The 5,345-nt window shown below is 34.9% G+C and overlaps 1 pseudogene; it reads left to right on the top strand.

Moving 5' to 3' along the window:
* The first annotated feature begins 3,671 nt into the window (after positions 1-3,671).
* On the top strand, positions 3,672-4,607 carry LOC128045440 (olfactory receptor 10R2-like; annotated as a pseudogene).
* Positions 4,608-5,345: the final 738 nt, after the last annotated feature.

The following is a 5,345-nucleotide window of genomic DNA, read 5'->3' as shown; positions in this document are numbered from 1 at the left end:
ATCAAGGTGATGTCAAAAGTACTAACTGAAATCACTACTAATTCATTTATGAACTGTTTAATTTTTTTGCTCATCAAGCCCTTATATTCCATATATTTAATTTATTTGAACATTGAAGTCTGATTTTTTTGTTTTGTTTTCACTTTTAATTTTATATTGTAGTATCATTGATTAACAATGTTGTATTAGCTTCAGGTGTATAGCAAAGTGACTTAGTTATACATATACACATATCTCCTTTTTTTTCAAATTCTTTTCCGATTTAGGTTATTACAGAGTAGTAAACATAGTTCTCTGTGCTATACAGTAGGTCTTTTTCATTGGGCTCTGTTTTGAGGATACATAGGGAAAAGTTGTGGTCTTTATTCTTGAGTCTGTCAAATCTATCAGAGAAAAAATCAGGAAAAATAATTTGGATATAACATGTTGAGTATTTTGTGAGGACACATGAAACGATCTTTAAATATATAAGATACAATAAACCCTCCTTAGACAGATTAGAGAAAGTTCAGTAACTACTGACTTTTAAAAAGTGTAAAGAATGAATGTGCCACAGATGAAGGCAAAAGAAAATTGGAGTCTGAGATCTCTCTCTCTCTCTCAGCATGACATCTTGAAATATGATGGCATATATGGAAAACTGTAAGTATGTCAGTGCAACTCCAGTGTGTTGTATATTTAAAGGATAAGGTTATAAATGTAGATATGGAGGAGAATTATTTATCTTTTTAACCAAAGTAAGGGTATTAACTTTATCTTACAGGTGTCAAGATTCAGCAAGATAATAAGAGATCAATTTACTTTTTCCACTTGTGAAGACAGCTTAATTACCCTATTTTCCTTTTCTTTTCCCCTCCTTTCATCTTCCCAAAAGCTTTTTCTGGGGGGAGGGGAAGCTATAATATCTTCCTTTCCAAGATTACAATGCTATCTTCTATTGGCCAATTATTTTAAGCAGAATCTTAGAGCAGGTTAAGTATATCCAAATTTTTCCATAATAAATTATTCTCAAACTTTAATTCCCACATAGGTCCCCAGGATGAGTTTGAAAAAGTAGATGACATATTGCAGATGTTGGCAGGGGAGTGTCATGGGAATAGCCATTGAGTAATGTGGTGTGTCTTTCTTCTCAGAAACTCCATCTTGCTTTGGATAACTAGTCACTGTTCTTTCTGAGGATGATCCTATGAAAGAGAAAATAGTCAAAGCAAAGAAACCAGGAAATTGAAAATGTAGAGATGGTATCTTAGGAAGAATAGTAGAAGAGTCTTTGTTCTTGTCAAAAGCACAGTGTGTATTTCTTATAAAGTTTACAGATAAGGCAATTCAAAGATAACAAAATAAGATCTAAAGCTTTTGATTTTAGTCCTACTTCAAAATTTTGCTAAATATTTGTCTATGCAGAAGATCAAATAATAATAGAAATAGTGTTATTCTTAAAAAAACTTTGAAGTGAAAGTCGCTCAGTCATGTCCGACTCTTTGTGACCCTTTGGACTATATAGTCCATGGAATTCTCCAGGCCAGAATACTGGAGTGGGTAGACTTTCCCTTCTCCAGGGGATCTTCGCAAGCCAGGGATCGAACCCAGGTGTCCCACATTGCAGGTGGATTCTTTACGAGCTGAGCCATGAGGGAAGCCCTTAAAAGACTTTAAAGCCATCAATAAAGTGCTTTTAAAATTAACATGGGGAAGTTTGGTTAAGCAGATAATGGAGAAAATCACTTGGTAATTAGAAAAGAAAATGAGACAACAACAATTTTTAATGTATGTTTTGTGTCTGCATTTAGATAACTGTTAGATTTTTTTATCCAAAATTTTTGAAGCAGAAGGTTAATGGTGTATGATAAATGAATATCAGTGGAACAAGTATAGAAAATCTATGAAATCAAATGCTATCTACCTTTTGAGTTTTGAAATAATTTAGAAAAGAAACTGAAATCATTGGTCATTTGTTGTTTCAACAAATTTTCAAGTAACTGCTATATACTAGATACAATGGTAAGTGTTGAGATGCATTTTCTGTCTCAGGCAAATTATTATATTTGGAGATAAACATGAAAATATAATACTAGTGGCAAAGGAAGTAAGATTCTAGTGATTGCTATGGAAATGCAGAGAAAGTTATAAAACATGATTAGGAAGTTGGAGGAACAGTCAATGAGCATGTATTATTTTAGATGGGAATTTAAGGAAGTTCCTCAAAAGGAAAGAAGGAAAATGATAAATATAAAGCATGGACTATTTTCAGATGTAAGGGATGATATGAAAAATGACATGACTGTTCAAATTTTCTCAATGCCTAAATGCATTTTCTCAATGATAAGGTAAAGGAATATGTGGCGGAAGTTATGAGTGGAAAGGTACATTTGAGAAAATATGAAAGACAAAATACAGTTGCTTTAACTTTATTGATAATTGCAAATTATTGAGCTTATTAATAGGATAGAATTTGTCCTATTGAAAGAAAACTGTATTGCTATTGTTGAAGCTGGCTTAGAGTGGGACCAGGTAGAATCCTGGGAGCCCATTCATAAAGCTCTGGGTAATAGTTCAAGTAAGAGCTGATTTCTGGCAAAGGGAAAGAAATGGATCCTAGAAGTATTGCAGATCAAAACAAATTGGAGGATGAGAATTTTCAAGTGTTTAATTATTCCTCAGAAATTTACAGCATGGATGACTAAGAAGCTTTTGAAAAATTTTGTTGGGATAGAGAATCCAGATAAAGGAACAGATTTAAGTGTGAAGTGGGAGAGGATAAGAATGTTTTAATTAATAAATATATATAATCTATATATATAATCTAGGACCAGCAATAAGAACTGTATCAGAAACCTTAGGGAATGTATCTGAGCCTCCCTGCTTAAAAATTTAGAGACAGAACTGGGAACAATAGACTGTCGGGTTTCCAAGTCAGGTATAACAAGGATAAGATATATAATCAAGTGGGCAACCGATGAATACTGAAGCAAAACTTAATTATCCTAGCCACTCATTTTCTGTAAGAGGAAATCAAGCCTAATGTCCTGTAAGAGTAAGTAACAAAATTATAAAACTCATTCCAAGAAAGCATCTGTAGTTCTAATTCAAATTAATTTTAATGAAAACTGCATGAAAATGGGGTATGTGACTAGCAATGAAAGGAAACTCTATTCTAAAGACAAGCAACACAAAACAGTTCAATAGATATTGCCCTCCATGAGGAATGTATTAAAAGCAAATGGGAGGTAGATTTTCAGATATTGGTGCTATTGTTTGTAGAATGCATGTATCAGTAATATGAATGGTTATGATCACTTGAAATAATATTATAGATAAAGAATATTTAAGAATTAAATTATTTTTTAAAAAAGACCTAAACAGAGACTATATATGTTTGCAAGCTGGGTCTATGTAAGTCTTCGAAGCCTGAGGAATAGGCTTTATTTGAGCAAGCATCTGTACCTTATATGTAAACACGTGTCCCCAGGTTCACTGCTAAAATCATTAGCACAAAGTTATTACTGTGGGTGCATATTAATTTAGGATAATATTTGGCTACTTTACAATCCTCTTGTTTCTCTTTCATACCCAGAATGGCTACTTTATGAAGGGTAAGTCTCCTTGATTTCTCACCTCCAGTGGTCTATGGACTTGATTATATTGACTTTATTCTGTAGGATCAACTCTCCATGGCTAATTCCTCCTGTGTTGCTGAGTTCTTCCTGCTGGGTTTCTCCAGCCTTGGGGAATTGCAGCTTGTCCTCTTCGTGATTTTTCTCTGCCTCTATTTGATCATCTTGAGTGGAAACATCACCATCATCTGTCATCTGCTTGGATCACAGCCTCCACACACCCATGTACTTCTTTTTATGTGTGCTTTCTACCTCTGAGATCTTCTACACAATTGTCATTCTGCCCAAGATGCTTATCAATCTGCTTTCTGTGTTCAGGACACTGTCCTTTGTGAGTTGTGCTTCACAGATGTACTTCTTTCTTGGTTTTGCTGTCACCAATTGCCTGCTTCTAGGAGTGATGGGCTATGATCGCTATGCTGCTATCTGTCAGCCTTTGCACTACCCCATTCTCATGAGCTGGAGGGTATGTGGGCAACTAATATCAACTTGCATTGTTAGTGGTTTCCTAATATCTCTATTGGGAACAACTTTGGTCTTTAGCCTCCCCTTCTGTGGCTCCAACAAGATCAACCATTACTTTTGTGATATTTCTCCAGTCATTCATCTTGCCTATGCTGGAAGTGACATTAACGAACTCATCATCTTTATCTGTGGAGTCTTAGTACTTATTGTGCCCTTGATCTTCATCTGCATCTCTTATGGATTTATTGTCTCTACTATCTTGAAGATACCATCAGTTGAAGGCAAGCGAAAAGCATTCTCCACCTGTGCCTCTCATCTCATTGTGGTCATCATCCACTACGGCTGTGCTTCTTTTGTTTACCTGAGACCCTCAGCCAAATATATTAATACATCAGGCAAAGACAGACTGGTGACAGTGACCTATACCATCATCACCCCACTGTTGAACCCTGTGGTATACCGCCTGAGGAACAAGGAGGTACAGCTGGCCATTCGGAAAATGATTGTGAAGAAGGGATTTTCTACTAAGACTTTATAATTCAAACACTTTTCAAACAGTACACACACATTTGGGACAAATGTATCACCAACTGCTTAAGTCATAAAAGTTTCTAATCTATTTATCTGTATAACTGTATAGCCTTGGATGAGTTGTTTGATATTGTGGGGCCTTAATGTTCTTTTATGTAAAGCAGTCTTGGTACATGTTTATCTCAAGGTTATTGCAAAGATTAAGGGAGACAGCAAAGTGTCTGTCACTAAAACATAACTTTCCTACTCTTCTTTTCCCAGATTTCTGGTTCTCGAACCTGTGTTAACAGCCATTATCTCTTGCCCTATGTTTCACTTGTTTGCCAAAAATCTTTATGGTCTTTTTTGTTAAGGATTGTGTCCAGTTTATAATGAGGTGCTTGGGCCAGAAGGCACTTTGGATCTAGGAATGTGACATGGTGTGGTAAAATGTTACTGTACTAGTAATTAGAAGATTTTAGGTTGACACTGGTTAGGTCATGACTTTCATATAGCTATAGTTGTTCTCTGAATCTGCAAATATAGAAAATAGAGATAATATGATCTTCTTTTTTTTTTTTAACCTCACTAAGGTTTTTTTTTCATCTAATGAATAAGATTTTTTTAAAGCATATGTAATATGTAAAGCTGCACAGAATATAAGTCTCTATTAACATATTAAACAAGACTTTATACATTTCTCCAAGGACCTTTTATTTCCTCGACTCTCAAGAAATGGGTGTTTCTCAATGCCTT

This window comes from Budorcas taxicolor, chromosome 3, assembly GCF_023091745.1.
Source record: "Budorcas taxicolor isolate Tak-1 chromosome 3, Takin1.1, whole genome shotgun sequence".
NCBI classification, from domain to species: Eukaryota; Metazoa; Chordata; class Mammalia; order Artiodactyla; family Bovidae; genus Budorcas; species Budorcas taxicolor.
This window is presented reverse-complemented; position numbering and strand designations above follow the sequence as displayed.